Here is a 12,050-nt window from a genome sequence, read left to right on the forward strand (position 1 = left end):
AGTTGGAACAAGAAGTAAGAAGTTCGATTACGAAATGCGCGGCGTTAAACTCACAAGCGTTCCATGCGTTAAGGACCTGGGGGTCAAAATCGCGTCAAACCTCAAATTCTCACATCAATGCATCGATGCAGCAAATAAAGCGAACAGAATGTTAGGCTTCATTAAAAGAAACTTTTTATTCAAGAATAAAGATGTAATACTTCCGCTCTACAGTAGTTTAGTCAGACCCCACTTGGAATATGCGGTACAGTTTTGGTCTCCTCACCATGCAAAGGACATTGCTAAATTAGAAGGTGTTCAGCGTCGGGCAACAAAAATGATCCATTCCTTGCGCAACAAATCCTACGAAGAAAGGCTTTCCACCCTTAACATGTTCTCTCTTGAGAAACGTCGCCTCCGAAGAAAACTGATCGAATGTTTTAAAATACTTAATGGTTTCACGAATGTAGACAGAACAAAATTGATTATGATCGATGACACTTTGCGAACGAGGAACAATGGCATAAAACTCAAATGTAGACAAGTAAATTCAGACTGCACCAAATTTTTCTTCACCAACGTTGTAGTGCGAGAATGGAATAAGCTCCCACTGTCAGTGGTCCAGCGTAACATGATTGACTCCTTTAAAAACAAGCTCGACCGTCACTTCCTTGAACTTAATATTAACTAGAGTAGAAAAGCAACGTTTTGGAGCCATCTGATTAGTGTAGATTCACTTAGGTTTAAGGACAGACCACCTAGACTGGACCATGGGGTCTGTGTGGTCTGATTTTCTATGTAATTCTCTCTCTCTCTCTCTCTCTCTCTCTCTCTCTCTCTCTGAGATCAACTTGAAGTTGGGAAGTCTGCTACGTACACATTATGTGACACACACTGGCACAACAGCTGCCGCAGGATATTGTAAATGTGATATTTGCAGATATCTTTCTTATACTGTAGTTCTGATATGGCCATGAATATATGGTATTGTTCGGTACAGTATAACGGTTATAATTACCTTAATGCTCGATAAGTTAAGGTAAAGGTACAGTTGGGGGCATACGCTGCATGTAGCAGCGCGTGGCCTCAGTGCTCACCTCCGTCGCATTGGCTCTTGAGCGTGTGGTGGGAGGGAGCCCATTACTCCGGTGTGGTGTCATGAGAGTGATGAGACATCCCAAGATCGTGAGACATCCCAAGATTGTGAGACATCCCATCCTGAATACATACATGAATTTCGACACGGTACCGTGTCTTTTGTCGACTGCTTGTCAGGATCTGCCCCACCCAAGTTTATTTATATTATTATGAAAGCAAATGATGACGCATGTATTAAGGATGTTCCGATACCAAAATTTTGACCGATACAGGTAACTCTCGATTTACGCGAGTTTGGTTTACGCGTTTTTGAAATAACGTGGGGTCCAAAATCCAAATAAATGTTTAATTTACACGTTTTTTTCACTTATACGCGATATTTTATGGAGTGGCCACCAGATGTCTCCCGCAACTGGACTCACACAGCGCCGCGGCCACACAACTGAGTTCAGTTCTTCCCGCGCGCCACTGGAACAACAATACAGTACCCACGCTGCCATGCTACTCAACAATAGGGGGGGGCTGATACTGGTACCAGTACCGGTACTAACGGTACCAGCTATACTGTATGGTACTGGTACCTGACTGCTCGGTACCGGTACCAATATTAGCCAGTCGCTCATGGTGTCCCTCATTTCTTCCTCACACGAGTGAGGCTGAGACTGAGTGCCTGAGTTGATATCTTGGTGATATGGATATTCTCTCTCTCTCTCTCTCTCTCTCTCTCTCTCTCTCTCTCTCTCTCTCTCTCTCTCTCTCTCTCTCCACTGAATGAAGTGAATATTTATTTTTCGATAGAAACCTACCTCTTGTTTGATTTACATTGTTTTTGATTTACGCGACCACTTCAAGGACACAATACTCGCGTAAATCGAGAGTTACCTGTACTGATACCGATACCCCAATATTTGACCGATACCGATACTGATGCCGATACCTGTGCATTATTTTTTTTATACAACAATTCCAGCAGCTAAAAGGCAATATCAAATGTTGATTGATGATTGATTGATAGTTTATTGTTGCAAGTAAACAACAAAGGAGAAGGGAGGAGCATGCCATCCCAACCCCCAGGCAGTACAGGGTGTGATTATACAACTAAGGATACATGTAGAAGTAGCACCAGGAAACTAAAAAGAAACAATGGTAGGGGAAAAAAAAAAAAAATACTACTCGTTTTTCCACCATAGAAGGGAAGAAAAATAAAGTAGCCAGTGGTGGCCTGAAAAAAGGTGTCCATAGATCCGTAGCCAGACGTGCTGACCACTGCACCACGGAAGCGCATATTAATTAACCCTATACGGCGCGGCGAGGCAGCAGTGCATGGTTAACCCAAGTGTTAACACCCACCCCCATGAGTTTCGACAAGGGGCGAGGTAGGAGGCGCCTCGTGAGGTCTAGTTGACTCAGAAAGGTTAACTTTACCTTAATTGCCGTACATTTAGGCAGCCCTGGCAGTGTACCCCGTTGCGGGGCGGCTGTCTGACTGACTGAGGCAGGCAAATGAGGCTAGGGAAGGGGTTCCGCCAATCCCGCGCCCAAGCTACTAAACCTGTATTGTACGCGTCCGCAGTACCAAAGTTGGAAAGTTTGGTTTAGTCGGCGCAACATCTGTGGTCATATGCCGGAGATAGACAGGAGGGGGAAGGAATTGTAGGAGAAGGGAACAGATCCCAGGAGACGGGACACAACCCCCGATTAATATCTGGTACCCATTCACTACTGGGTGGACAGGGGCGTAGGGTATCGGAAAAGCCGCCCAAATTTTTCCACTCCGCCCAGGAATCGAACCCGGGCCCTCTCGGTTGTGAGCCGAGTGTGCTAACCACTGCACCACGAAGCCCCCTCCGCAGTACCAAAGGCTATACTGTATACCAGGGGTCGGCAACCTTTTGAACATAGAGTGCCAAGTCTAATTAATGCCTTTTCTTTTACTACCTTGCGTGCCAGGTGTTATTTTTTCCCACATTATAAAGCATATGTCCTATGGAAATTGAGATCATAATCATAGACATAGAGTATGTAGTGACCATTATAACTAAAGTAAAGTATATTTTCCTGCACATGTAGAACATAAATGTTACATTTTTGTAGCAACTAGCATTCCTTGTAACTAAAAATATATTATTTTTTATTTTAAATTTATACTCACAATATTAATGCGATCCTTGCCCTTGCTTCCCTTTGGCGAAAGTTGAAATTTCAGGTGAGTATCTGGACACCTTGAGCTTCACACAACCCTCAGAATGATCCGTTGTAAGCTTGCTGCGATGGGGGTTGAGGATGTGCCTCATGTGAGAAAATATCTGCTCACATTGATATGTAGATCCAAATGCTGATAGCAATGCAAAAGCTACTTTCTTCATGCAATTGAATTTATCAGGCAGTGAGGTCCAGGAACTTATTATGGAGGCTGCATGATCTTTCATACTAGTTTACAATATTTCTCGAAAATCTTTAAATTTAGCTGACCACAATGATGAGGCCTGAAGGTCAATCAACTGCATTTCCAACTCCTCAGTTTCCATCCACTCAAAGAGAGACTCATCCAACTCACTGTAGTTAAAGGTGTCTGGTCTGATTAAAAATGAAAACACTGGGCCAGTGTGTTGGAAATCTTGAAATCTGATTGAGAACTCAGACTTTAATTCTTGCATGTACACCTGAAGATCAGTAGTGTTGACAGCATGAATAGCAGATAAGTTCTTCAAGTTTTTGAAGTAACGGAAAGAATCAGTTTTGATATCTGATGAGTAAACTGCAAGCTTTGCAACAAATGCCTTCAAAATATCATACAAATCCATCACTGTTTTTCCTGCACCTTGCAAGATAAGATTGAGGTCATTTAGAAGTTTGGTGATGTCTCGGAGAAACATAAGTTTCACAGTCCAGTCTCTGTCCTCCAGCTCAGGATAGTCTTGGCCTTTTTCTGATAAAAAAATCTTTATTTCATCAAAGCATTCCACAAATCTCTCCAATACCTTCCCACAGCTTAACCACCTAACACTGCTGTGCAAGGGTATATCTTTGTAAGCACTGTCCACCTCTTCAAGGAAAGCTTGAAACTGCCTGTGTGAGAAGAGTGTGCAACAAGAAAATTCACTACTTTTGTAACAGTAGCCATCACTTTGTTGAGATCAGAGCTCGAGATCTTGGCACATAAATTTTCTTGATGGATTATGCAGTGCAATTTCAGAATTGGTTGCAAAATTTTATCCTCAAACATCTTCTTAAAACCCTTGTTATTTCCTACCATGTCAGGGGCAACATCCATTGTAACTGCAAAAATCTTTCTTATGTCAACCCTCTGTCCTCAAAATGATCAGTGAATGTCTTCAGTATGTCCTCTCCTTGGTAGTGCCACACATAGGTTTAAGACAGCACAGCTCCTCGTGTATCTCTGTGTCACTATACCTGGCAAAAAAACAGCCAAGGGAATGTCATTTATATCCACGCTTTCATCCAGGGCCACGCTGAACACAGGTGTAGTTGTTAAAGCAACAGTTTGCTACTCACTTACATTAGCAGCCATTTCAGAAATACGTCTCTCCACGGTCCTAGCTGTGACAGGCATGTCTTTTATCCTTGAGATGATCATGTGTTTGTTTGATATGCCATCAAATAACACCTCAGAGCACTCTAGGAAAGCTGCTTTTATAAAATCTCCATCAGTAAAAGGCTTTCCATGCTTGGCAATACACAGAGCTAGTTTGTAACTGGCCTCAGTTGCATTGTTTTTGCTAGCACTCAGGTTCTTAAACACATTACTTTGTTTCTCATAGCGCGATACTGCTTTCTTAATCGCTTCAGCCTTGTCTGTACTGTCCTTGAAAGTCTTCTCGTGTCTTGTTTCAAAGTGTCTTTTAACACTCGATGTGCGGCACACAACATTCTCGCAGCAGAGAGCACACACAGCACGATCATTCTGCTGAATAAATCCAAAGTCATTTGTCCATGATGCCTGAAATGATCGGACATCAAGCTTGACTTTGTTTGCAGTAGCCATGGCGACAGTAACTAGAAAAAGTGTCACTCACGGCGGCTAAATAGTTACTGAAGCAGAAATAGCAACGCTGCCACTGCGTCAGCAGCGGCTGGGGGCAACGCGTCTCATACTCGTTTACATCTCGTTGTACTCACATATTCCTCATCGCGGGTATGAAACATTTTCGTTTTAATTCAATGTATCATAGATAAGAATGATTTAAAATCGTTCGAAAACTTAAACTGTGATAAAAGTAAGGCTGTACAAATCACATCTCTCTCTCTCTCTCTCTCTCTCTCTCTCTCTCTCTCTCTCTCTCTCTCTCTCTCTCTCTCTCTCTCTCTCTCTCTCTCTCTCTCTCTCTCTCTCTCTCTCTCTCTCTCTCATTGTTCTGTTTTTTAACTTTTTCTTTGCTTCTTCGAATCACGTGGCGTGCCATAGGCAAGCACTCTGCGTGCCAAAGGTTGCCGACCCCTGCTGTATTTTTTTTTTTTTTTTTTTTTTTTACATTGCTGCCTATTGCGCCGGTAGGCTTCTTCCCGGTGGATCCTGATGGTCGGTCCAAGGCTTCATTCCGGTGGCTCCTGATGGTCGGCCCAGCCCGTTCTGGCGCAGGCGAGTGTTTATAGTGGCACCATCTTGCATTGGCTCATGCTGCCCTCCCAGAGCTCATTTTTGATCCTAGAATCTAGAGTCCGGGTATACCAAGTATTATATATTTGTATTCAAAGTAATATGAATCTTATCGTTTAAAGTGATGAAAATTAAATCACAGGAAATTCCAAACTATGTAGTATCATGATACTGGATAATTTCACTTTTCTAATATTTTTTCAACAAATTAGAAAATCCAATTTCTGTTGAACAAAATTATTTGCAACGAATGACATGCAACATACAAAACTCCTTCAAGTATCGGTAGTATCGGCAGAAAATCAGCTAATAATGATACCGATACTCTTAAAATGTACCAATACATCGATACAACCCAAGCATGTATATATATATATATATATATATATATATATATATATATATATATATATATATATATATATATATATATATATATATATATATATATATATATATATATATATAACTAGGATATCAACACTTACTCTTCTTCTTGTGACCTGTTTTGCTTTGCATTGCTTTTTAGGTCCTCATTGGTACTTTTTTTACACTTAGACGCTTCACTTAGTTAATCTGTGATAATAAATAACTGGTTACGCGATGCGAAATTAAGGATGGGATGTCTTACGATACCGGATGACAGATGACACCACACCGGAACACAGGGCCAGTGTGAAATCCGGTTTACCACAGTTTACCTTCCCCAGGTACCCGTTTATCAACCAACCCGAGAGGGGGGGGATGAACAGCTGGATGAGCTGCACGCCGACTGCCCAGGCCGGGATTCAAACCCAGGCCCGGGGAGTAGTAGCCAGGCACGCTGACCACTAGACCATGGAGGTGATAAGTTAGGAAGCTTTTAATTTTGCGTCATGGCGATAATGATCTGTTGATCTCATGTACGTGTGCGGCGGGTATACTGGTTAAGCGGGATTCTGGGTATGTAGAGGACATGAATATAATTATGCGCCGAAGGGCAAAAGCATTTGGCTGTGTGAATTCACTGTTGATTGACCAGTGCCAAGCTAACCGCGTTTATGCTAAAGCTGTGCTGGAAAGAGTAGTTGCTACAATCAAGTTGTTAGCTGAACGAGGTCTCACCTTTTGAGGTGAGACTGATTGGGGTGATTGGGTCACCAAGCAATGGCAACTTAGGCACACTGGAATTGCTTTCCCAGTTTGATCCCTTTTTAGCTGCTAACTTAGAAAAGTATGGCAACAAGGAGAAGGAGTAAGTTTCTTACTTGTCTTTTACTACATGTGACCAACTCATATTTATTATAGGGAAATAAGTGACTGTAGAGACCAATCACATGATAATGCATCAAACAAACTTGAGTGGCAAATACTCGAGATTGCAAGCAAGAACTCGGGAAAATGATCCTCTTGCTGACTCCATTCCTTGCTTAGCCCATTTCCTCAACCTAGTTGGCCATTCAGCTGTGGACAACATTTCTGCTGCTTACAAATTCTTTGAGTTAATTTAGAATGTCTACTGCTTCTTCACAGCATCAACTCATCGGTGGGAACTGTTAGTCAACGCCCTTGCTGGCCTGCCTGTTGTCAAATGCCCGAGTGACACTAGATGGGCTGCCCACTCCGATGCTTCAAAGGCACTCAACAGTGGATATGAAAAAATAAGGATGGCTTTAGAGTAATTTACAGAAAACCCAGATGAAACAGTCAAGCATGACATGAGGCAAGGGGAATTTTATCCAAGTTGAATACCTTGGATAATTGCATCTTGCTGGTGTTCTGGTCTGTCGTCATGGAAAGGTTTCACTAGACAAGCTTAAAGCTGCAGAGCACAATTATGGACCTGAATGAAGCCGTGAAGCTCTTAGATTCATTGAATAATTATGTCGCCATTTGAAGAGATGTTTTTGAGGACTTTAAGGAGAAAGGGAAGATCAAAATTGGTCTTGAAAATGATTCAGTGTACAAAGAAGACACCCAAAGAAAGAAACAAAGGAGTGTGAAGCTCAAGCGAAGTGATGGCAATTCTGAAGGTAGGCTACTGCTTTTTCAGGGAGGGAGAAATTTAGGGTCACAGTGTTTCTTACCATGATCAATCACTTGTTAACAACACTTCAGCAGAGGCTGAAAGCATATGATGCTGTCTCTAGCTAATTTGGCTTATTTTTAATAAAATGTCCTCGGTAAACGGTGACCATGCAGCTGAGGGATGCAGCAAAGAGGCTGGTGAAAACCTACCTGGAAGACCTCAGTACCAGCTTCTTTGAGGAAATTGATCATTTCCAAGAGTACATGAATGAACCTGAATCTGATGTGTGGCTTAGTCAAAAAGGTGAAAATAAGGGGACCTTTATTGCATTGAGAATTAATGCTTCACACCATTGTTAACAATGAAATGCAGGATACTTTTCCAAATGTGTACATTTGTTTACGCATTTACTTGTCACTTCTCATCACAAGCTGTTCTGGAGAGAAAGGTCTTTTTCTGCACTGAAACATATTAGGAAATACGTGCAATCCACTCTGAAAGATGAAAAGCTCAATTATATATGTATAGAATTGTCTGTGCTCCGGAAATCAAATTTGAACAATGTTCTGGATGAGTTTGTTGAAAGATAAACGAGAAAAATGCTTTAAGTAGCTCCATACATTTGGTTGTAGGCCCATATATATTTAACTTTACAGTTCAGTACAGGTATTCTGGTGTTGCTTTGCTTCATGCTAATCAAAGGTTGTCTGATAAGATGATATAATTTTCTTTGTTACTTCATTAATTATTTCATCTGTAATTTAGTGTAATAAATTGTACGAAGAGAGAGCGTGAAATGAGGAGGGGGATGTCGAGGGGCCCAAAGAAGCTCGAAGCCTAGGAGACCTGCCATAGGTTAATACGGGACTGCCCCCACCCAAAACCCCGCATTCCCACCAGGTCCCTAGGCTTGTATGGGGGGAAGGGGGGAGTATGGGCAAACACTAGAATCTTACCGTTTATGGTACCTTAAGTTTTACTTATGTAATACATATCCACATAACGTGAGTCAATTGCCTCATTGATAGCTCATGGTGTAGCGTGGGGATTCGATTCAACAGTGTCCATGGCGTGATGAATGCTGGCCTCGCACGGTAATCACTCAGCCACTGCCTACCCTTGTATATCAGTAAATGTGAAAAATGAGATAACCTAAACCCCTTGTATGTCGGTAAATGTGATAAATGAGATAACCCGCACCCCTTGTATGTTGGTAAATGTGATAAATGAGATAACGTACACCCCTTGTATGTCAGTAAATGTGATAAATGAGATAACCTACACCCCTTGTGTGTTGGTAAATGTGATAAATGAGATAACCTACACCCCTTGTATGTCAGTAAATGTGAAAAATGAGATAACCTAAACCCCTTGTGTGTTGGTAAATGTGATAAATGAGATAACCCGCACCCCTTGTATGTCGATAAATGTGATAAATGAGATAACCTGCACCCCTTGTATGTCAGTAAATGTGATAAATGAGATAACCTGCACCCCTTGTATGTCAGTATATGTGATAAATGAGATAACCTGCACCCCTTGTATGTCAGTAAATGTGATAAATGAGATAACCTACACCCCTTGTATGTCAGTGAATGTGATAAATGAGATAACCTGCACCCTTGTATGTCAGTAAATGTGATAAATGAGATAACCTGCACCCCTTGTATGTCAGTATATGTGATAAATGAGATAACCTGCACCCCTTGTATGTCAGTAAATGTGATAAATGAGATAACCTGCACCCCTTGTATGTCAGTAAATGTGATAAATGAGATAACCTGCACCCCTTGTATGTCAGTAAATGTGATAAATGAGATAACCTGCACCCCTTGTATGTCAGTATATATGATAAATGAGATAACCTGCACCCCTTGTATGTCAGTAAATGTGAAAAATAAGATAACCTAAACCCCTTGTATATCAGTAAATGTGAAAAATGAGATAACCTAAACCCCTTGTATATCAGTAAATGTGAAAAATGAGATAACCTAAACCCCTTGTATATCAGTAAATGTGAAAAATAAGATAACATAAACCCCTTGTATATCAGTAAATGTGAAAAATAAGATAACCTAAACCCCTTGTATATCAGTAAATGTGAAAAATAAGATAACATAAACCCCTTGTATATCAGTAAATGTGAAAAATGAGATAACCTAAACCCCTTGTATATCAGTAAATGTGAAAAATGAGATAACCTAAACCCCTTGTATATCAGTAAATGTGAAAAATGAGATAACATAAACCCCTTGTATATCAGTAAATGTGAAAAATGAGATAACCTAAACCCCTTGTATGTCGGTAAATGTGATAAATGAGATAACCCGCACCCCTTGTATGTTGGTAAATGTGATAAATGAGATAACCTACACCCCTTGTATGTCGGTAAATGTGATAAATGAGATAACCTAAACCCCTTGTATGTCGGTAAATGTGATAAATGAGATAACCTGCACCCCTTGTATGTCAGTAAATGTGATAAATGAGATAACGTACACCCCTTGTATGTCAGTAAATGTGATAAATGAGATAACCTACACCCCTTGTGTGTCGGTAAATGTGATAAATGAGATAACCTACACCCCTTGTGTGTCGGTAAATGTGATAAATGAGATAACCTACACCCCTTGTGTGTCGGTAAATGTGATAAATGAGATAACCTACACCCCTTGTGTGTCGGTAAATGTGAAAAATGAGATAACCTACACCCCTTGTATGTCGGTAAATGTGATAAATGAGATAACCTACACCCCTTGTTTGTCAGTAAATGTGAAAAATGAGATAACCCCTTGTGTGTTGGTAAATGTGATAAATGAGATAACCCGCACCCCTTGTATGTCGATAAATGTGATAAATGAGATAACCTGCACCCCTTGTATGTCAGTAAATGTGATAAATGAGATAACCTGCACCCCTTGTATGTCAGTAAATGTGATAAATGAGATAACCTGCACCCCTTGTATGTCAGTATATATGATAAATGAGATAACCTGCACCCCTTGTATGTCAGTAAATGTGATAAATGAGATAACCTGCACCCCTTGTATGTCAGTATACAGTCATCCCCATCATTCGGGTATTTCGCTTCGGACTTGATGCGATGCGCGAAACCGCGAACGGCGGGACTATAACCCTATGGGAAAATATGCATTTGGGGAAGTCACCTCTGACACGTCATATAAAACATGTTTTTTTTCGTTCCCAAAAGTAGCCCAATTTGCGATAAGTAGCCCAATCTGGCAACACTGCAGTGTGGCGGCGCGTGAATTTTTTTTTTTTAGGATAATGTTGCTATGAGAAAATCTCGACCAATAGCAGTCGTCCATGAGTGAGCTGCTGGCCAATAGGAAAGCATGACGTCACAGTCTAACCGTGACGTCACTCAGGAGCAACCTAAAGACGGTGTCACACTAGCACTTTTTCCGTCAACTTTTTCCGTCGTTTTTCTGAAAATTGTCGATATCTTGGCTGCGGCCTGTCACACACAAACGGTGTTTCGTCTGAAACTTTCCGTCGGCACAGACCATGGGAATGTAAACAAACATGGAGTCCACGCTATGCAAAGATACGCTGCTCTGAACCTAATACTGTGTATTGTGAGACTTAGACGAGCTAAACAAGCCAAAAAGCGTGCATGGATGCGCTCATGGTTGGCTCGTCGGAAAGAAAGTGTGTACCACAGGCTGTTAAAAGAGCTGATTTTAGAGGATCATGAGACTCTGAATAATTTGATCAGGTTGGACAAGAGCCAGTACCACAGACTTCTGGATTTAGTGACACATCTTATTGCCAGAAGTGACACCATGATGAGGAGGGCTGACACGGCAGGAGTCCGTTTGAGACAGGTTTAAGCCCCCCGGAAAGACTCGGTATTGGTCTTGGAAATTTAAAAAAAGGCGGAAATTTGCAGGCGGAAACGATCCTGATCGTCTGACAAATTCATGCGATAAGTTCATGCGAACGATGAAAATCGTGAAATGGCATTAATCGACGGAAAAAGTGCTAGTGTGACACCGCCTTAACGTCCATTGCCCCGCCTCCCTCCTCTCTGCCTCCCGCCCTCCCGCCTCGCTGCCTTCCTCCCTCCACTCACCCTTCCCCCCACCACTCTGCCTCCCACCCACCTCTCTGCCTTCCTATTTATCGTCAATGCATCGGCGTATACGCGAAACTGGGGCCGCGTATAAGCGGGGGGGGGGTCACAATTAGTTGACCGCGATGGGTGAGACCGCGAACGGCGGGGGGTGACTGTATATGATAAATGAGATAACCTGCACCCCTTGTATGTCAGTATATATGATAAATGAGATAACCTGCACCCCTTGTATGTCAGTATATATGATA

General features: G+C 41.8%; 1 long non-coding RNA gene across 2 annotated transcripts; it reads right to left on the minus strand.

Moving 5' to 3' along the window:
• Positions 1-9,107: 9,107 nt before the first annotated feature.
• LOC127005779 (uncharacterized) lies at positions 9,108-10,759 on the minus strand. Of its 2 annotated transcripts, XR_007758908.1 has the most exons (4): positions 10,697-10,759; positions 10,571-10,654; positions 9,401-9,526; positions 9,108-9,191 (listed from the first exon to the last, which is right to left on the minus strand). It is a non-coding gene; the product is annotated as an uncharacterized LOC127005779 (long non-coding RNA). The 2 variants fall into 2 exon arrangements; XR_007758909.1 differs by lacking the exon at positions 10,697-10,759 and having other exon boundaries at positions 10,571-10,676.
• Positions 10,760-12,050: the final 1,291 nt, after the last annotated feature.

Source organism: Eriocheir sinensis, chromosome 31 (assembly GCF_024679095.1).
Source record: "Eriocheir sinensis breed Jianghai 21 chromosome 31, ASM2467909v1, whole genome shotgun sequence".
Classification (NCBI taxonomy): domain Eukaryota; kingdom Metazoa; phylum Arthropoda; class Malacostraca; order Decapoda; family Varunidae; genus Eriocheir; species Eriocheir sinensis.